This window comes from Aedes aegypti, chromosome 3 (genome assembly GCF_002204515.2).
Source record: "Aedes aegypti strain LVP_AGWG chromosome 3, AaegL5.0 Primary Assembly, whole genome shotgun sequence".
In the NCBI taxonomy this organism is placed as follows: Eukaryota; Metazoa; Arthropoda; class Insecta; order Diptera; family Culicidae; genus Aedes; species Aedes aegypti.
Genome location: NC_035109.1, coordinates 59,800,800 through 59,824,084, shown reverse-complemented (window position 1 = coordinate 59,824,084; position 23,285 = coordinate 59,800,800). Strand labels below are relative to the sequence as shown.

General features: G+C 36.3%; 1 protein-coding gene across 10 annotated transcripts in view; it reads right to left on the bottom strand.

The window, feature by feature from the left end:
• Nucleotides 1-23,285, bottom strand: part of LOC5566562 (phospholipid-transporting ATPase ID) — a 194,383-nt gene that overhangs the window by 49,126 nt on the left and 121,972 nt on the right. For 3 of the 10 annotated variants that reach the window (XM_021853180.1, XM_021853182.1, XM_021853184.1), the window contains exon 1: nt 16,043-16,764. The exons of 2 other annotated variants lie outside the window; for them this stretch is intronic. The gene's annotated coding sequence lies outside the window, so the exon portion shown is untranslated. Of the gene's footprint in view, nt 1-16,042; nt 16,765-23,285 lie in introns of those variants that run through there. 5 more of the 10 variants (XM_021853183.1, XM_021853185.1, XM_021853187.1 and 2 more) reach the window with 3 other exon arrangements.

Sequence of the window (23,285 nt, the reverse complement as noted above, 5' to 3'; positions counted from 1 at the left end):
ACTGTGCAAAAGACTTCATTTTTTGTCTACTTTAACATATAAAAAAAAAAAAAATCAAAAATACGATTTTTGAGAAAATTGATTTTTAAGCTTCATTTTCGATACATAAAAAATTACAACATTTTTTTTACAGTGTATATTTTTTCCAGGTAGTCCCAACAATAATCTAAAACATTGCGGAAGACACCAAACTAATCGGACAAATAGTTTCTGAGTTTTAATTTTTTGAAAATTGTTAAGGCTTTTTTCTTAGGCCCTTCTCAAAAGTAAGGCTAGGGTAAAAATGGCGAACCGATGATGCAAATAGGCATTTTTGGGTATAAAGAAAGCATATGCCAAATTTCAGCCAAATCAAAAAATACAAAAGTAAACCGACATTCGAATTCAAATGGAACCGCTCCATTATTAAAGTAATCGCATATAAGTCCCACTACAGATTTCTGCACCGTGTAACCCAAACATACAACCTGAACCGAAGTAGAAATTTTAATTTAATTTTATTTTTCTAAGAAAACTTTTTTAATGAGCTTTCGAATAGTGTATAAATATCTGTATAAAAAATTACGATAATGCAGTATATTTCATTTAAAGTTTACCTTTTGTCTGCATTGCATTTTTTTGCCTTAAAAAATCTGACTTACTGTAGTAAAAATTCTACAGAAGATCTTGATTATCTAGGAACACCTCAATAGAAATGTTAACTATGCAATGATGTACAAGAAAAACCTATCAGAAACGGTCAGTTTTTCTATTATTGGCCACCTGTTCGCCCATTGTGCATTTGTGCACAGATATCTTCAGAGATTCTTCCAGAGATTTCCCAAAAAAGTTTTCAAGGATTTTTATGGAAATTCTTCCAGGCAAACGCCTTGGGAATGTTTGAACTTCCATTGCCATTTGCTACCGTCAGAATCACCTCGCTGACGCTGTGTACGAGAAGCGTGGTTTGTCCACTATTATATAAAATACAACTGCGCGACTACTGAAGTGATCAAAAGTTTCTTAAGGAATTAAAAAAAAAAACAGAATTATCTGAAGGAATTCCTAATCAAATTTGTATAGGAAAAATTGAAGAAATTGCATAAATAACAAAATATCCTGGTGTCACGTCATGGGGAAAGCCTATACGAAATGACAAGAGACAACCTTTATTTTTCTACTGTATAAATCAATGAGAGATCTCATGAAGAAATTCCTTGAAGATGTTTTGTAGCAATTACTGATACCCCGAATTAATTTGTGAAGGAGTTTCCGAAGGAACCTTGTAGAAATAACTGGAAACACTAATGTTAGACTGCCGAGGAAATCATGAAAGAGTTTCTTGAACAATACATTGAGAAACCGCTGAAAGAATTTCTTGAAGCGTTTCTGATGTATGCCTGAAAAAAAAAACAAGAAGATTTACTGGAAGAATTTCTGAAGCTCTACTTCTTGGAATCTGTGAAGGAAGTCCTGAATTGTAGGAATCTCTGAAGCTTCTAGGATTTACACCAGGATTCTCTGCAAAGTTTCTTTCACTAATTTTTTTTTTTGTGGTATTTCGAGAAACAGGAGAAATTTCAGCTTCACTCTATTTGAAATGGTTATTTTTCAAGTAAATTATTTGAATTTCTTTACAGGGCGATCAATTATATTACATTTCAAGTCCTTTACTTAGAAAAGAGGAATTTAAATTTTTAATTGAAAAACTCGTCTGTTACAAATGGTCGGTGCTCAGACAGACCGGACTAGGTGATATATTGGCGTTTAAGAGATACGTTAAGAACTCAATTTTGATTTTCACGATGCTGCTTTGATACAGATGTACCATCAAATAGATAAGTTACATTATTACAGCCAATGATGCCAATATTTCTACATTTCGAATGCCTGGGTTACGTTTTCCTGAAACCATTCTAAAGCACTTGGTTCAGTCTGTCTGAATACCGACCAAATATGAGTCATAAAGGTTTGTGTTTACCAAATATCAGAAGACAACTCTATCTTCTTCGTCTTCTTCTTGTCATTAACGTCCTCGCTGGGACAGAGCCTGTTTCTAAGCTTAGTGTTCTTGTGAGCACTTCCACAGTTATTAACTGAGAGTTTTCCTTTTCAAATTTGTCATTTTCGCATTCGTATATCGTGTGGCAGGTACGATGATACTCTATGCCCAAGTCAATGAAATTTTCATTACGAAAAGATCCCGGACCAACCGGGAATCGAACCCAGATACATTCAGCATGGCTTTGCTTTGTAGCCGCGAACTCTAACCACTCGGAAAACCACAAGGAAGGCCTTAAGACAACTCTATCTGTCAACCGAAAAAAGTGACCTTAAATATTATTTCGCCTAAAAATAAGTGACTTGAGATATCCCATTTACATCCATCTAAATCTAAAAGAGATCTGCTATAAGAATGGATCCCATATCGCACAGAACAGCCGTATCAACATGTTGCAAATCGTTTTCATTTATACACATTGTGCATTCCACTAGGCCGCAGCAATCTGTAATTAAATCCACAACTCAATGCCTACAATCAACGCTAATTATTCGCTTGTCTTGCTGAATGACAATTGTTTCGATTCAATCTGGGGGCATCACCAAGCAGCACGACATGCAACCAGAAGAGTTCACTCGTATCGTTAGAGAGTATATCGCATATTGAAATCTAAATGCTGTTCACGATACCGCGTACCTCATCAGCTGACTACGCATATTCTGCACATCGTTACAACGTCCGTCCAGCGGGAAAAAAAACTGCATCATAAGTATCAGTTTCGCTCGCTTGGTTGCATTCGCTGGCTGTTTAGTAAAGATGCATTCAAAATGACATCGTTAATCTAATTGACCATAGGAAATATCCATATGGGGTGCACTACGGCGCCACTTCTCTAATAGCGGTCGGGTAGGACAGCGAAAAGAATAGGTTTAATCACTTGTCTGAGTCACTACTCACTATGCTGTAGGGCTTTCTGACAACAGATCAGATTCTTTCGAAGTCATCATCAAATGGATTTTTTTTTTATTTTTAACGGAAAATTCATGAGTTTCGCGCTAGAACAATCATTTTTGACACCCTATGCCCCACAATATGAAGTACATTAACCCTACTCTTTTATTGATTCTTTATTTTTTCAGATATCCTCAACCTATTTTTCGGACTCAACTCCAGTGTTGTGAGAAACTAAAATTATCATAACTCACGATTGAAATTTTTCATGCGTGAGTTGTTGAGTAAAAAGATCATGAATGAGTTGGGTCATCTGTTTGACTCATTGTCTGCTATTTCCACAGTTTACTCACACAAAGTAATGACTTCTTGTTAGTCTGGTAGAATTGAATACTTTCTAAAGTAAACAACAAAATTCGGTTTTGACAGGCTCCAATGAATCATTGTTGACGGCTTGAGTGTGATTGAGTGATTTTGCATGAAAAACTCAAGCATGAGATTTTCGAAGCAGATCTCCAATGAGTTTGCTCTCGCGGTAGAGCTTTTTCATTGAAATTTGAATGTGGGTTTGTCAACACTGCTCAACAGTTGTTAATTTTTTTTTTTGGAATTCTGTTACGATATATCTTGAAAATTTCCCACAAAATATTCCAAGCGTACTTTCTAGGATTCTTTAAGAATTTACGCCAGCAACTACTCTAAGGATCTAAAAGGATATCTCCAAATATTTTTTTTCTTGGATGTTGGGGTTTGGATGTTGATAACGTGCCTTGCGGTTCTATATTGAAAGATGTACGGAACCATAAGTCACCTAAAATTATCAATTGCATGTACCAAATGCTCAAAAACCATTGATTGGTGTCTGGAAAAAGGCTACAATTCATATAATTTAAAAATATTTTTACGGATAAAAGACTAAAATGGGGGAGGGCATTTTAGTCTTTTATCCGTAAAAATATTTTTAAATTATATGAATTGTAGCCTTTTTCCAGACACCAATCAATGGTTCTGGAAATCCTGAAAAAAAAAACACGTGGTTTATTGGCAATCCCTTTTAGAGTTTCCTTCGAAAATTATTTTAGGAGTCTATCTTCTAGGATTCTTTAGAATTAACACCAGCAACTACCGTAATTTCGGGTGAAATTGATCATTTTTCACGGTTTTTCTAGTCTGTTTTCTATAATGTTAACAATACCAAACAACTAAATGAAGGAAAACAAGTACGAAGGTGAGCCTCATCGACTTATGTACCGATATTTTCTAACAAATGTCATTTTAGTGTTAACAAATACCTCTAAAATAAAAAATCAGAGTATCTCATTTCGGGGTGAAATTGATCACTTGTCAATGCCATTATTGTTAGTTTCCAAAACAACTCTATATGATTAATTTTGAGCTCCCTGAATCCGAATATGCTTGTAAAATTCTTAACAATGCTATATTTATATAAATAACGAATAGTTAAATTTCAAGAATTACGCGGAAACGCCTAAATGTATGCAATTTCCTAAGGAATTCAATGATATCTAACAGAAATCTAATAATCTAACAGAAACAGAAGTACCAATGAGCTAATTGGTACGAGTTTTGATGATGAAATCTGGTTAGGGGATATATCTCAAGCATCCTAACAAACTTTCAGGTTTATACCATGTTCAAATCCTTGCTTATGAATAGAAGTTCATAGCTGTTGGTCAATACTGCACCGTGCATGGTTTTGAAATTTTACGTTATTTTCATAGTAATAAACATTTTTTAACGCAAAAAACTTCACAACACACAATTCTACAATAGTTACGACAAGCAACGTACATTTACTGTAGCTTACATTGATATTTGTGCTCCATTACGAATAAATAAAATCGTGTGATACGATGATCAATTTCACCCTTCTGATCAATTACACCCGATTTTATGGTACTCAACATTCATTCTAAGATTCATTTAGAAATTCCTCCAAGGGTTTCCCAGAGGTACCTTCAAGACAAACAGTTACCTTTCCAGAAGATGTTCATAGAACTCCAAACCTCCAGGACTTGCTTCAAAAGTTCTTTGGTAGATTTTTAGCCTCAATTTTTCAAAAAATATTGCGACTGTTTGTTCAGGATTATCTTCTCGACTTAAATAGAAAATTCTTCTTCACGGTTTCGAGATAGATTTCTGATTTCTTTTTCTAGAATGTTTAAATTGCAAAGTCTTCGAAATTATTCCTGCTTAGGCTCTCACATCAGTGACACACGCAAAGAAAAACTCTTAGCGAAAACTATGTAAAAATCTTTCTCTATGAAATATTTCCTTCAAAAATCTCTGAAGATATTTGTTGGGTAACCCGACCAGCAGCACAAAACAAAATTATGAAACATTCCTATCAGCAGCAGTTAAAAATAACAGAAGTCGATAAAATTTTATTATCAACATGGCTTTGTTCTCAATTTGTTATATTTTTAGTAACACATTTATAACAAACTTTGTTATATTTTTGTCATCGCATTTATGAGTTTGCTGCAAATAACATCCAATGTCATAAACAGTAACACAATTTGCAATAATTTTGTTATTTTGTAACATCCTTGCAGCACATTTTGTAATAATTCTGATATAATTGTAGCAGGGTTTATATTTTAGTTCAATTTGATGCAATTTTTGTTAGAATTTTTGTTATTTTAACTACTAACGGTGGATTACAACAGCATTGTTACAGAGTTTAGTTAGAATAACAAAATTTCTTATACATTTAACAAAATATGTTATAAATTAAACAAAAACTTAACACAATATGTTTTCAAAGAAACTAAAATGTGACTTATTGTGTAATTTTGCATAGCTAATTAATAACAAAATTTGATATTTACTTAACATGAAATGATACTGACCATGTATAGTATCGTAAAATGGCGTGAAGTTGATAGTACCGTAAAATGGGGTGAAATTAATCACTTTTATGAGATTCTGTTCAATAATATCTAGTGGGATGCATGTATTACCATCCAAAAATATTATAAGCCAGTACTGGTTGGATGTTTTTTGAATTGTGTGAACAAAATTTTGACAAAATGCTGTCATCAGATAAACACATTTTTTTATAAATCAAAAACGAAAGTTTCTTAATCTTGGGTGAAGTTGATCAATTACTGCGAATTGCACGTTTCCCAAAATGAAGGAATATGCAACTTACTAAATATTTGGTCAATGAATCTGAATTAGGTCTCAAAAATCTTACAACTTGTTGATAAATCAATTAATTTTAGAATTGAAGTTTGTGAATTACGAAATAAACTACAATGAACGCCTAAAAATAGGCAACTTTTTTTGAAATTGGAAACCTGTCTACGAAAAGAACTTTGTTTTTCTCAGAAAATGTTTTTTTTTTATGATCGACACAAATTGGCAACTGGGTTCAGAAAACCAATCTTGAATGAAAGACACAGTTCTTTAAAATGGCGTATTGTTTGGAGAAGAACTCTTCAACAGTTCATTAATCATTTCTTGGTACAATTATCTTCAATGTCAAACCAAAGTAGCTATCTGACAATGGGACATCGAAGAAATTTTGATAATTGAAATCGAATTATAGCTCTCTTGTACATATGGGTTCGGAAATGATCAACTTCTCCCCACTGATCAACTACACCCCGAATTACGGTAATTGCTTACAGATTCTTCATAACAAATTATTTTATGAATTAAAATTTATAGCAAAAATAAAACATATTTGTAACAAAATTTGATATAATTGTGGTATAATTTTGTTGTAATGTTATATGGTATACAACATATGACAGAAAATTGCATGTGACTGCAGCTTATCATCAGTTTCGTTTTAAATATACAGTCATCTCTCCCTAACTCGTTATTGATGGGACCATCGAGTTAGGGAGGTATCGAGATACAGAACACAATTTTTTCAATTTTTCTACAGAGTGTGCTTCGAGAGTTCTGTAGGAATCAGGGCTGGGAAGCGTCAATGTAAATAGAGTGTCGTGTGACTTTTACATAGATGTTTCCCCCACTGTCATCAAACAACGAGACAATGACAGAGATTTTTTTCGAATTCCCTTTTTTTCCGTCACTACGGCTTGTGACGGAATCATAAGCTTGATAATTTTTAGTTCATTATTTGGTATGATTGTTATTTATATCACTGAAACCATAGAAGGATATCCATTTAACTTATCAAACACATTCACTTCTCTTAATTCTAAAAAAGGAGTAGACATTTTGATAGCAAAACCACATTAAAATTGCTCTCGTGAGAGTTCCGTCATTGCAACGTGACGAAGTGAGTACATGAAATATAGCTTCGTATAATGACAGTGAGAAGAGAGAAGACTCGTTTCGTCAGTGTCGCAAAGCGGTCATGATATTCATCCGACCAGATAGGAATCGCACGAAAAATCGTCAACATATTCTTCCAAGAATGCCTTGCAAGCTCAAGAGCCTCCTCGGCTATCGCCTACAGCGCCACGCTCGTGATGTGTATAACAAACGAGCCCTGTTCAAGACGCATGTTCTTGATACACGATGCGACATGACAAGGGTTAATCCATGAATTATTTTAACAAATTTTCAAGGGTCTCGCGAGACTTCTCCATGTATTTTTCAATAATTCGTCAAGAAATATTTCCGAGAGGGATCATTGTAACTTATCGAAGAACATCTACAGAGCTAGCTGTATAAATTCTGTAGGAGTGATGTCGATGTTGAATTATGGGTAGGACAATCCTTTGACTGTCCTACCCAGATATGTTTGGGCATGTGTACACACTTAAATTATTTCACCGACCTCAGTAAAACGTTTCGCCGAGAACCCAACAGCTGATAATTCGGTAATTTACAATGCCGAATCTCGGTACTTATTTTACTGAGATTTCGGCAAACCAATTTTTTTGCCGAGATCTCGGCAAGCGTTACCGAGATTCGGTAAACATTTACCGAGATCTCGGTAAAAGTTTTACCGATAATCGTTAAATTATTACCGAGATATTAGCTGTTGGGTTCTTGGCGATTCCGTTTAAGTGTGTATGTGATTGAAAATTTTGAGTCGTTACTGTACATGAATGTTTGTCCATGTTGGTTCTCTTCTATTTATAGGAATAATCCATCTAGAACAGTATTTTTAGTAATTGCAAAAAATGTTGAATGCAACGCGTTGCTAAACTCGATTTTTACAGCACTAGTCGTAGTTATCCAAATTGGCAAGCCTCGTTGGATAAATATACAACTCGTGCTGAAAAAAACATCATTTTGCAACTTGCTGCATAAATAACTATTTCCATTTAGTAAACTGAATGAATCAATCTATAATATCAAAGCCACGACTTTGTTCGTTAGATATTCTCTCTGGTACAGGTGGAACCAACGTTCAGTTTCCGCGAACCCAACTCATTTAGTCCATTATCTACTTATCCACCGCTTTTGACATAGCTGTAATAGTCATGACAAAACAACAAATTGCTTACTTAGTGTGGCTCACGATTGCTCGCCTGAATAGCGTTTGTGTATGAAGCGTGTACTATACAATCCAATAGGAGCAAAACAATTGAACCAAACGAAGACCCGACGACGACGACGACGCCGCACAGTGGGACGAAATCAAAAAAAGTGGGACATGTGTGTTTGTGCTGAAACCATTGGGTTTAGCGTTTCGACATGTTCTACAAAGTTTCATCATTTGTTGAGTACTTAATTTAGACACTGAAAAAATTTTCACTTAAAGTGATATACACTGAGAAAAAAAATTAACTTTTTTTATTATTGTCAAAATTGAAAACTGTCTAAGGAAGTATTGTAGGCGACATCATTTCATGAAAGTTTGTCGAAGACAGGAAAGCTCTATCTCCTACACTGACGAAGTTAGGGGGTAAAAATGATGGGTATCCCCTTAAAACTCATATTTTCTCCATAACTTCTAAATTTGAATTTTAACATTTTTACAATGTTCTACAATGTTTAAGGTGCTGTAAAAATAGACACTGAAGCACTAGCTCTCCATTTTGAAGATTTACGAACGATTTTCTGATTTTTTCACATCAAATTTAAGTGTGCATATCTTGTAAAGTAGCAAGTAGTAGCAGCTAATTTTAGCATCATGCTGTTCCTCAACCTATACCCTTTTAATATTTGTACGAATAATTGCGGGGTCAAGCGGGGCTCATCGCAGTTTGTTTAATTGAAAATTGTATTTCCCATTATTAAATATATATATTGTAATATTGTAAAAATGTTAAATTCAAATTTAGAAGTTATGAAGAAAATAAGAGTTTTAAGGGGGTACCCATCATTTTTACCCCCTAACTTCGTCATTGTAGGAGATAGAGCTTTCCTGTCTTCGACAAACTTTCATGAAATGATGTCGCCTACAATACTTTTTTAGACTATTTTCAATTTTGACAATAATTAAAAAAGTTAATTTTTTTCTCAGTGTATATCACTTTAAGTGAAATTTTTTTCAGTGTCTAAATTAAGTACTCAACAAATGATGAACATGTCGAAACGCTAAACCCAATAGTTTCAGCACAAACACACATGTCCCACTTTTTTTGATTTCGTCCCACTGTGCGCCGGTGAGATTGACTGACGACTCGTGACTGTTCGCTGTGTAGTGACACAAAAGAACGCTGCCAAGTGCAACTAATACAAAGTGATCTCTCTATAGTCTATAACATTGCTGACAGTGTGGTTACTAATCCACGCTTCTTTAAACCACAACTATACTTAGCAGTGTCACCACCAGGCAGGTATGCACTATGTGCATAGATATAGACTGCCCATAAAAGCATAACTGTCCCATATGGATTTTTGAACCAACGCCTTTTTTCATCGCAACATTCATGTTTCAACAAATACTTTACTACAGTGGGTGTTCCCTTAGTAGACAGTTCCCTAAATTCGCACTAGTGGCTCATTAAGGCCGTTTCAGTATAAATTTGTTCTCAGCTCAGATCGACTTTTCGACCCGACATGTATGAATATTGACACATTTCGTTTGAAAATGTTGTGGAAAAATATGAAGTTGGCGCAGTCCCATGTTGAAAAATAAAGGCATGTCAGTCTCTATATGAACTTTCAATCCAAATAGCAACCTGAAAACTCGAATTGTGTTCAAGTTAATATTTTTCACTTAATACTAGAAGCCAAATTAATTATCTGTGCGGTGATGTTAAATTAATATGGGATACAAAAAATTACTTGGAACGCTATTTTCTCAATGCCTACTTTTGTCCATATGGGACAGTTATGCTTGTATGGCCCGTAGTGGGGTTAGCTGCTTTTTCTGTCATTTCCAATCGAGCAAGGTCTGGTGACAGTGCACTATGGGTTTTGTAATACGATACGACACCTCAGACGAGGTTGTGTGGTTCCATTGTCTGATGGAGCCGGTACACCGTTGCACTTTGGATTTCCTCTCGAGCATTTTGCTGATTAGAGCAGTCCGAATATGTGCGGTTGGTTTTTTTTATTGTTGTGCTTTGTATAAGAGTGCTACTGAGATTTAAACCCTTCCAGGACCATATAAGCTATTTGAAACCTGGATCGAAACTTCGAATAATCCAAGTCGAGTCTAGTACACGACACTGCAGACGGCCTTACTGTTGAGGTTGAAATACGCGTGTATCTGTCAAAGGATACAAACTCTAGTGGAATCAAATGATATAGAGTGCAGAGCTACTTGGGCACTTCCATGATTCACTTTGGCATGGGGGGTTTTTCTCTGCCGAATCGGCTGAAACTTTGCAATAAGAAGCTTTCAATACGACTATAGTGGCCGAATATGAGCTCAGTAGCATAAAAAAAAACCACTGCCGAAGTGAATCAAAAGATTTATTATCATTTTTTTCGTTTGTCGAAATGATTGCCTGGATGGATCTTGTGATGGAGTTGTTGTTATCAACTTTACTTCAAACTGATTTAGAGAATGCAATGCCAAACATCGTTCGTGGAACAAATCTCAAAGCAATTATTACGATTGCATTAATTTTGACGAGTGCTCTGCAAGACATATTTGAACTCAATATCCTGATACTTGGCATAACCATTCCAAAAGGGCAGTTACGGTAACCTCCATTCACCAACATTATGTTTTGAAAAAACATAACATTATCATGAGCCTGGGTAATAGTGTAGGAAAGTGCACCTGTTATGGCCATAGTTATTCCCTATTTGGCCATTTGTAAAATTGTGATAACTTTTACAATTTCAATGTTTTTGAATGTTTCAACACCAAGATATATCCTTTGTTTTACTGCGAAAACACGCAAAGCCTTTCGAAACATTCAAATTATCATATTGAACGAACAACGAAGATATAGCGAAGAGCTGTTAGTTCAGAGATACAAGCCTCCTGATTTACAAGTTTGGTGACTACCCGTAGTAGGATATGTTGAACCTCATAACAACAAACCCAGACTAGGCCAAGCATCAGGAAAGAGTTTTAATTACATTTTTCGAGGCTTGAATCATGGACAAGGAAGCATGGTATAACTAACAGCTACCTTTTGTCAGTGTTCCAAATTCGACTCTGTAAATTGCTCACGAGCTCATTAGATCCATCGTTCCATTTAATTATGTGTCGGAAATCTCGGATCGTAAAACTTTTGCAGTAAATATAGTTTGTTAAACATTCGCAAACGCAATAAAAACCTCAATAAAGTTTTCAACAAGCTGCACACAAAATCTATTAACTAGACATATTGTTCACAATAACACATTCCAGGGCAAGGCAATGGGCAACTAAATCAGTTCAACACTACACCCCAGAACAATCTAATTGGCTCGCAAACTACCATCGACAGGGCGTGCAAACAAACAAACTTTGACTGGCTTTACTTCGAATGTGAAACCGGTCTTCTAGAGCAAAAACCGAAGGCCGTGGCAGTGAACTTCGTTTTCGCTGCAATAAGCAGTCGAAATGCTATAGTTATTTGATAGATATAGACTCCCAATCACCCCAAACGCAGTGCCAGGATTGTTTGTCAAATCGATTTAACATAGTGACAGTCGCAGAACCACCGGCATGCAGCAGTTTTGCTCCTACAAGTCGCATCATTCACCATCGAAGGCGCACTATGTCGATGTGCAGCACACATTACAATCTAACATTTGCCATTTCGCCTGGGATGCATTTTTCTATATATGACTGCGGTAGATATATGCTTCAGGCTGATCCAAAAATATTGGTGGTATGGGTGTACGTGACAACCATTCGGAACAGGTCGAACATGTCTAGTGTGCATTAACGCTTGAATGCACACAGTTCAAGACGAATTTGCGATGATGGTTGCGACGGGGCAAGAATAAAGTGAACAATATTCACGGTGCTACCCAGACCGTTATTATAAAAAAAACTGTCAAATTTGTGCTGATCCGTCTATTTTATTTCTATAGTTTAACTGCATATCTGGGCAAAATTTACAAAAAAAATCATGGGACACATTTTGAATTTCATCCTTTTTTAATGATATACATCTACAAATTCTGAGGAAATTAGTGGAATTTACACGGTTCTTCATCTACCGTTATTATCAGAAGAAGCTTGGTTTAAAGTTCTTGGTTAATCAGTCCAGTTTTTACCAAAAACTTATCAGTTTGACTCACAATCCGTAGAAGTTGCAAGTTTAGTATAGGCGTATCAGAAGGCCGGCTCCAGAGGCACGTTCCCCGCCATTTGGGAGATTTGTACCACAGGCATAGGTATAGGCGTACTAGCAAAACTTATAATTTTCGAGTTTTTTTTCTAGGCTTTTAAGACAATGTTTTCATTTTCTGCTAATTAGTGGACAAAGACATTTTATGTATTTGTTACATTTGGCTTGAATGCCCTTAAAGTGATTTTTTAAAGTTAAATTGGTATCTAGCATGAGCCCTACATACTTAACATTATTTGCCCAATTAATTGGAACTAGGTTTTTGGTACCGGGAGTACTGGAAAGCATTGAGTAACGGCATTTTTGACAATGATTAAAAATTTAATAATAGTTTGAATCAATAAATTTCTTCACACTAAATAGTACGCAGGATTGGTAAAGTTCGTTGATGGTGAGGTCGACCAAGGAACGTATTACATAAAGGCTTATTCAACGTATTAACGTATTACAAAGAGGCTATAGGCACTGACGATGGTTTATCTTCGAACACAAAAACGTTAAGCACGCTCATTGATTGCATCTTATTTTCGTTCGATCCTAGGGGACGGACCTGTTGTAGTGGTTAGAACACACGCCTCTCACGCCGAGGACCTGGGATCGAATCCCATCCCCGAGATAGTCACTTATGACGAAAAATGTTATAGTGACGACTTCCTTCGGAAGGGAAGTAAAGCCGTTGGTACCGAGATGAACTACCCCAGGGCTAAAAATCTCGTTAATAAAGATAGAAAAAAAGTAGATATCGCACCGCATACAGTATTACGCAATACATCTGCAACATTTTTGAATTTCCTATAAAACGTTCAACTATGGATGGTTCATGAACAGATATGAATTTCTTATTTTTGAATATTTCATGAGTTAAAAGGGAATGAGTAAGCCGTTCTAACTCATTATTATTTTAAGACCATACAGCCCATAACTGCATATTTGTAACATTCGACAAAAAGTAGGCATTGAGTAAATTGAATACAAAGTGTGCATTTTATAGCAGTATGGGAGGAAACTAAAATTTCTAAAAAATACCAGAAACTTATAAGTGCTTATTTGAGGCTGATATTTTGTACAACTCATATCGCATACTAGGTGAATAGTCAGAAAATAATTCTGATAGAAATTTCATTGCTATTACATTACGAGACTTATTTATAATCTCAATGTGACTGTTATGCGATTATAATTACCAATGAGACAAAACAACTTGGTATTGTTTTCGAATTTTCTAGAACAATTTTACAGATTTCAGTAAGTTGATCGAAAGTATTTATCATTTGATGACACTCCCCGGTATTAACTTCAATTTGTCAAAAATGTCGAATGTGACTGTTATGCAGTTATGGGCAGCATATTACAAACTCAAAATATGTTCGCGCATTTGAAATTGCTGATTTAGCTCGGCAACCAAACATTAAGCTGAAAACTCAGCTGAGATTCGGCAGCTCCTGAAATTGAAATCTCGAACAATTCTAATTATTAGTCGTATCTCGGCAACACTGTGCGTCGAACACCAACGTTAACAATGTTTTCACCGAACTCAGTCGTTTTGAATGCTGATATATCAGATTGTACCTAAGTTTACTGAGATTATCAGCATTTTGTTTGACCATCTGCCATCTTGTTTTCATTCACATTTGTTAAAGTGCATTTGTGTTTCTATATGTAGAAAACTAGTGAAAATATCATGTAAAAGTTTCTAAAAAAAATCAAGTGCTGAAAATGATGAAGCGGGTGGAAGTAAGATAGAGCGAAATCTTCAATAAGCATACTCAACGTGTATATTTTTATTTTTTTTTTTAGTGCTCAATGTCGGGTGGTATTACGTGCGTCTCCAAAGTATTAGAAAAATATTGAAAGTTCAAATATCTTGTTCTATTAGTACCGTGATCCGGGGTAACATTGATCAGTTTTTTAGATATTTCTTGTATGCTTCTTTTGAAAATGCAAATGTCGTAATTTTTCTTTTTTTGAAACAAGTACTGCCACCCATAGCTCGTGACTATACACTGTATTTAGCTGATTATTGTATCTCACAGTATCAACATAGCTCTAATCCCCAAGAGCACATGGGCAAACACTATGACCGATTGAATGAATTGGTTGCTTTTTCCATAGTAATTCCCATATAAACTTTAAAGGGCTTGTGCAGTCTCAGTTTGTATCCAAATGAGCTCAAATTTTTAGAGGGCACTCAGAATTTGATCTTGAATCGAATGAGCGGTGTGGAGCAAAAACGATTTTTTGAACCACTCTAATGGACAGCCCCAAGTACTTAGTACTTAATCATACTAATGAAAACTAAGTAATTTAAGAAATATCTTCTGCTTCTGAAAGTGCCTCTAAAAAGATTGTTTTTCATTTATGCTGAGATTTTAGTTTTTGTGATGCCAAGATTTTCAGTTGATCACGGTAGCTAAAGCCTCTTATAGAAAATGAGATAATCAGTTAATACTATTAAAACAAGATGACTACCGAGTGCTCGGCAGTGTGGATCTCGGTTTTCAAAATCCGAGATTCGGCAGATTATTCTAAGTGTGTATGTTTGTTAGTGTTATAACTCATAAAAAATAAGAATAGGTTTCAGCAAATTTGTGTTTATTGAATTTGAAAAAGGTGCATTTTTTGTCAATAGTGTATGCTTTATATTTATTGCAAAAAATCTTCCAGTATCGGTATACCGGTAATACTAGTATTACCGGTACCCAGAGTTACAGTACCAAAGAACCTGTACTCGTCAAATGGGTCGGTACTAGCAACCCTAATTGGAACCCCTCTCATCGTGACTACATGTCTAATTCAAATAAAGAGATTTCGATTAATATGAGAATGCTACAAGTTTGTGTTTTAAAGCATTAGGACAGCTTCAGTCATAGTGATAGTTTTGAATATTGCATCAATCATTTGATTCAATTGTTTAGTTGAAAAATCTAAATCAGAGAGAGACATGCTACTAGAAGTTGGTACATTGACTCTAGCATTGTTTGTCCTTTGAATGTGTAGGCTTATCGTTAGAGCGTAACTTCAAAACGTTTTTTTTGTCCAGACATGCAGTTAAGCTATAGAACTCAACTGATGAGTACAGATTTGTAGAAGATGTTTTTCTGATAATAACGGTCTGAGGAGCAACGTGGTGTTCTCTTCCACAGTTGCTACACAATGCACAATAAACGGCAGAAATCGAGTCGTTTTCGTCGTCGTCATCAGTCGTGTTGGTCTACACAATTTTGTATTAGAACGCGACGCAGTGAATTGGTAGGTGGTACATCTTTTTGGAAGAGTGGGTGGGAACCTCAGTTAGGTGAAAATGCGACGACGTGTTTTATGGAGAAAATTCTAGTTCTCGCAGTTATTTTGCTTCGATTTTTGACTATTTCTCGGAAGATGGCTTGCGATCAGATGTTGTTGCTCCGTTCACTTCAGCTAATTGAGGAGCACAGAGGCACCCTTAGATTCACTGTTGTCGGAATACCGTATGGATGATGGCTCTACAGGATATCCTTTTTACGTTCGGACTGTGATGAGGAAGTAGCAGCAACAACAGAAAATCAATTTTTTTCATTAGAGCTTAGCACCACCCGCTTGCGGTGGTGACACTTAGCAAACACATACACGTGCACACTAGAACGGAGACCACTTGAACCTGCGGGCACTAGCGCGTAATCGATATCATATCCTTCGTCGCAGCACTTGCAGGGGCAATTAATCGTCGTACACTTCTGGGGGCAAACCACAGCGGATGTTGCAAATGGAACTTCTTCTACGACAAAACTGATGACTCATAGCACACGGGGTTGGTTCTGTCCTCCACAACGCCCAACATAAAAAACGCGGGTGGGAGAAGGAGCCTTGTTTTGCCAAAACCAATTTTCTGCACTACACTGGAGGATACTTGAACTGGTTCATAGAACTACCAAGAACAATGTTCACTCTCTAATAGCTACTACCGAACAACACCACCGCTACTAATTAACGCAAATGAGCACAACAATCCAGCGCAATCCATAAATTCATAGCTGGAATTTTACAACACGACCCGTGTGCTTCAAGGATGCCACTTTCCAATAACAAGGTCTGCTGCCCTGAACCCCCTTCTCACGACCACGGCCGCGATTTGTCGACGGTTTCAACTCCGGACCGAACGTTCTAACACGAAACGAGAAAGAAAACTGACTGACTTAGCACCGACTAACTGCTGTGCAGCAGAGTGCACCCTTCGGGGTGGTGGTGGAAAATCTTACCCCATTTCGACGCGGTTGGCAACGCGTTCAGAGCTACCAACCGTGACGAGCTAACGACCACCACTTGCAAGTTGATGTCGTTTTATGTTTCTATTTTCCGAGTCCAAAACAAAAACATTTGTTAACGAAAGAGCAACATGTGGATGTTGTCGATGTCGGTTCGGTGTTCGTCGTAGGCTGTTGCTGTTGTTGTGGCTTTTAGCGTTGCCGGGTAGCCTTCGGCGTGTGGTGGGAGGAAGCGGCATGCGTACACCAGAGGCAGGTGCAGTTTTAGTAAGGGGGTTGGTTTGATATACATAGAATGATTAATCATGTGCAATAATTCACAGCGGCCTTGCTGGGGTAGTGGTTAGTGTGATTGCCTCTCACTCCTGATCGGGATTTTATGAGACATATATTGTATACAATCTCTCATAGTAGAATTTATGTATTCTCGGCAATATAAGCCGATGTTGCGGTTATTTTGTATTATTTTTGGACATATGTACTTAAATTACAAGTTTGTATTTTCACATTTATGCGCTGAATAATCCTTTATCGTTTCAAACCGACAGACTTGTTTAAAATGTTTGGAAACGTTGTTACAATGCTTCGAACATCTCATGTCAGTGTGACTATTATCGGCCGCCTCATTTTCTTCGGCAGACTTCCCATAAGAACTGCAGGCAAATCTGTTTGGCAGCTCCAAATCAGCCGCATTTTGAGGCGTGTTCATTTGAATTGATGAAATATCTGGCGAAATTGTTTGTTCAATCTCGGAAATTTCGTCAGCAGGAAGCTGTCGAATGGTGCTGAAACCGGACCTTACTCAATGAAAAAGATGAACTTAAATATCTGATTCCATAGTAGGAATAACAAAGTCTCGACAAATATAACCCCGATTAATTGACATTTTTTTTAAGGAAAAATGGCCAATGCATTTTTTTGTTGATTACTATATATATCGAAAACTTCCATTCGATTTGCCGTCCAAAATATAATGGCGTTATTGATTGTCCAAAATACGTTATTCCCTGATTTTTTAACTAGTAGTATTAAGATCTTAGTCGTGTCGTCGTAAATTGACCATAATGAGAACATTTTGAAAAATTTACTCAATGACAAATACTAAATATTTCCTCTTAAAGCTCGCGACACCTATCTTCACCGATGGTGGCGGGTGAATTTCCCTCACTTCAAAGTGGTTGCGCGCATGTGTGTCTTGGTGGGTCACGTGGATCCCGATGCACTGGGAAAATATGACCCACACAACCGTTGCCGCCAACCGTGATTCTATATGTTTTCACAGATTTCTAGTGAATAAAAAGTGAAATCCACTGCTGTCGGTTTGTGCGCATGACCTGCAGTTAGCAGTCGGTAGTAGACAGTTTGAAAACAAGACACTGAAACTCTCCCAGCGCTCTCCGTGAGCTTAGCTTCTCTCTCTCATCGAAAGCGCGCAATTGCGTCGGCCTCTCGTTTACATCAGTCAGCAGAATGCATTCCACCACCCCGCACATACAGTGACGGACAAAATTTTAGGACCACTTCACTAAAAATGTTCATATTCACTGAATTTGTGTATTTCTTTGGCATATTGCCATGGTGATTTTGAGTTCATGAAATTACATATTTTACAATTCAATTTTACGAATAACACATTTGAAGAACATAACATAAGCAATGCGTATGGAGATAAAGAGCTTGCAAAATGCAAAAAAATATATAAGACCACTACTGAAAGAACTGTTTTGGCTAATCTATATTTAATTCAATGTTATCCCTGAATCCCTATAGAATATCCTTTTTGTTCTGGTCAAGGATTAAATCCTGAGAAAATTGAGAGAATCTCTCGCGTATCGCTCTCTTTAACTATCACAATATGCAGCACATTATGAGAGACTGTTTATCGTATACTGCTACAACTTTGATCAAATCGGGGAATAGCAGTGCATGACAAAACCCCTCTAAACAAGCTCCAAACCTGGGGAACACTATCAGTGTTGTAAAAAACTCAATTTTTCATAACTCACGCTTGAGATTTTTCATGCGTGAGTTGTCAATCACGCAACTCAGCAGTCAAAAAATCATGGGCGAATTGGCTTACCTTTTTGACTCATTGTCTCGTATTTCCACAGTTTACTGACACGCGGCTAGAATTTTTTTGTTAGTCTGGTACAATTATAGTAATTCTTTCTAACGTAAACAACAACATTCGGAGTTCAAATGTTTTTGATGGGTTTTGCGACTGAATTTTTTTTTACGGTTTGAGTTGATTGAGTGATTTTGCATCAAAAAATCAAGCGTGAGATTTAAGAAGCAGATCTCTAATGAGTTTGCTCTCGCGGGAGAGCGTATTGTTTGAGATATGAGTGTGAGTCTATCAACACTGGACACTATTGCTATCGGAAGGTCGAAGATTGTTTATCGTGCCAGTAAAGTAAAACACCTTACCCCAACGGTAAACAAGCGAGCACAATGGATTTTATCATCGCTCTCTCTTTGGGGCTCTCGTTCGCTGCTTCTATTTATCAGACTTGTTACAACTTGCGATACATTGCCGATCGTGGACCGCAATAGATGGGATGTTTTTCTTCGTTTGCTTTGATCGTGCTTCAAAATCAAATGAGAGCGAATTCTGTAATGCCTGGTTCTGGTAATATACCGCAGTTTTTTAAGTAATTAGTTTGATAACTGCGTGGAATATGTTTAATACGAATAAAATATGCGTTTTCTAGGTTTTTCGTCAAAACTTTTTTCTCTCAATGAAATGGCTTTGTGTTGTTTAATGATTTATTGTAACAAATTTATAATAAAGTTCAGATCAATTTGTTTGAAAAATCATACCAAGAGTCTGAAACCATATTGTTATCATAAAAATGATTTATATTGCTCTACTTCTGATCATAAAACACACTTTTGCAGCCATCATCAACTTAGATTGTTGTTACAACCCCGATTTCAGGAGTTCTATGTAATAGCGATGATTTGTAATTCTACTCACTTAGATTTTTTTCACGAGCTCGGCTGTGCAAATCTCGGTTTCCCGTTTTTAAACGAGACTCAACTAACAAATTGACCGGTTGCTTAGCACGATTTACTGATACTCGGCTTTTATTTGCTGAGATCCCACGAAATCTGTTTGCCGACTACTCGGCTGTGCGGATCTCGGTTAAAATTAGCCGAGGTTCGGCATTCTAAATTGAGTGTGTATTCATTTAGCATGTACGATAAGTTCTCTACATTAAAACTCGTAAATTTGACGGAGAAGAACCGGCCACGGGCTGAAAGTCTCCCAAATAAAGTTATTAATAATAATTAATTAACTCGTAAATTTGCCTTATGAAACCAGAATTTGAAAACTAAAAATGTTTGGAGTCGAACCAAGAGCGTTGCGATGGATATGCCAATTAACACCTTGGTGTGGAGTGATGCTAAAACGATATATACAGCGTTTGTATTGTAATAATTGTTCCACCTTTCATAAAGCAAAATGTATGAATCACGATAGTCCGGTTTGCTGCGTGTAGGAGTAGAAACATTTCTCGATAACTTTTTCAAATCGACGTAAGTAACTTTCATACGGTTTTGAGAAAATTAATAGGGTAACGACTGTTTATTTTGATCTTGAACGCTACTAGTTGGCGCCAGTGGCAAAATTTACAGATAACAACCCTTCGAATATTCAGTTTCTCTTACTGGCCGCTGAGCAGCGACACTGATGTTTGTATTCTACTCACTGATCTCGCTACGCTGAATTCTCAAATTTCTCAAACTTCCAACACAAGCGCATGGAAGAATGGTAGTCGAGAGCAGTCAAAACGTATGGAAAATAATGAAAATCATAAATTATTTGCAATTTGGAAACAATTTGCCGATGTATTCAACTATCCTGGTGCTTTATTCCAGTTTATATTCTGATGATTATTGGTTTGAAATGTTATCATACTGCTTCAGCTTTTCTGCCATATGTCCACATTGTAGCCACACGTTTGGAGTAGAGGGTCTTGCTCGGGATTTCCCGGGATCTGTAAAATTCCTGATTTTCCGAAATATCAATGTGAGTATCATTTGCATTGAGTAAGTTGCCCAAATTTCGTGGTTATAAAGTCTGAAAAGTTTGTATGAGACCTTCGTTTTTCTGCCCTTTATTTACAGAAATTGGTTTGAAACTATATTGCCATTTTTAGACAAAACATATGCATTCTCCAGCATTCGAGGGCTGGTTTGAGAACGTTCTTGTATTGGCTACAGATAGGTAATTTGTTAAATAACTTCTTAAAAGGCTTTCAGTGACTTCCACGGAAAGTTGTATGATGATTCTCGTGTGGAAATAGTCATAAGTTATCGGTGCGGATGGTGAACTCAGCAGTTCACATCATGTTCGAATTTTGCTCCATGAAACTTAAATGCTGATGTAATTGCAATCATTCTTGAATACGATCCGCATATACAGTTGTGTTCAGAATAATAGTAGTGAAAGCCGATTTTCATAAAAAATGTTCAACTTTGGCATGCTGTAACTTTGTTTCCATATGAACAATCGGGATGAAATTTTGACAGTGAACTACAAGTATACCCAATTTCATTATCACAAAATTTTCACACTACCGGCTAAAAAGTTTATACATTTATAGCTTGGGTGGAAATGGTTGAAACGATGTGTAAAGAAAAATTCAAAAACTCAAAATCAGCAGATATTTAAATTATTAAAACTACTATTATTTTGAGCGATTTCACCTGGTGCTTAACTTTTTAGCCGGTAGTGTGAAAATTTTCAAATTCTGTGATTTTGAAATGGAGTATATTTGTAGTTTACTGTCAAAATTTCATCCCGATTGCTCATAGGGAAACAAAGTTACAGCATGCCAAAGTTGAGCATTTAGTACGGAAATCGCCTTTCATTACTATTATTCTGAACACAACTGCATTTCATAAAAACTTTGAAGTAATGTGAAGTTGCCCACTTTCTTTCCAACTTATAAGTTTGAATCAAATTTGTAAAGAATAAACGGATTTATTGTTATAGTTCATTTTCAAGCTGAAAAACATTTTCTGCAGCAGCTTAAAAAAACGTTTTGTGAACTTATGCTCGGATAAATACTTAAAAAGTGCGCTGTTCAGAACGCTTTTCATGATTCTTTGAAAAGCTGATTAAGCATAGCTGCATGCTGGACATGCTCTTTTGTCCGAACTTTTGGTTACTTGGGGTTGGTCTGAACAATCGCGTTTATGGTACAGGTCGGACTCGATTATCCGGAGACTCGATTATCCGGGGACTCGATTATCCGGGATTCGATTATCCGGAATTTTAGACTCGATTATCCGGAATTTGTTTTTTGATGTTCTTGTTTTTCAATTTTTATGCATAAATCTGAGATAATTTGGCATTGCATTATACAATATCAATGATTTTGCTGTTTTGAACGTATTTAAGAAAAGGGGGGGGGGGGTTTGAAAAAGTGTTTTTTTTGTGGATGTTGGTCAAACTTCTTTTTTCTTGTACTGTTCCTAGAAATAATTGCGTAGCCAGAAATCACCGCATCATATAGGGTAAATGATGGCTTCGGCACCCTAAGGGTATTTTCGGCAACACTAACTTATCGTCTTTGTTTAAATTTATCTATGGAACAAGAGTTAACTTCAATGTACTCAACATATTCCTTGAACTATAATCTTCCATGTAAATCACATCTTTCACAAACATATTATATAACATGGGTTTTATCATTAAATCAAATAAATGCTTACGAAATTATCGTCATTCGTGAGCTGCCGAATAAAACAACACAAGAACAGCTTACATACACTCACCACTTTAAAAGGTCCAATTCTCAGCTCCAATGGCAATTTTTTCACACAAGCTTCGCACCGATCACTTATGCACTATTGAACTTTTGATTTGTATATAAAGCACTCGAAAATACTTAATTTTTATGCTTTAAATCACAAATTAAAATTAATGCACTTTGATTTCCTCGGCAATCAATTTTTATTGCTGGACTAGGTTGCCAGAAAACCATATTCAATTGCGGTGTATTTATTATTCACGATTTAAATTCACCGAAAAAATAGAACACAACTAATTAATTTATTGGAATTAGCCAACAAAGCATGCATTGGTAACAATTGAGCCTTTTAATACTTTCTTATTAGTAGATTGTAGGGCATAATCTTCAATATACTGAGAAACATATAAAAGATACGTCTTTTAATAGTTGAGCTATTTTGGCAACACTGCTGTTGTTCTACAGGCAATCAGAGGATGATGTTTTTGTGTCAAGTCATAAGTGAATTGATTTGCAAAGGGTTTATTCTGATTTTCTCATACACTGAGAATAATAGGAACGCAAATCAATTTTACTGGCAAAGTTGATCCGAATGGATCGAACAATATTCATAAACCAGAAAAAAATCGTGGAACATTGAAAACAAATGTGCAAGTACCGTCGTTGGGGGTGAGATTTGGCCAAAAATGCGTAAGTCATAATTTAT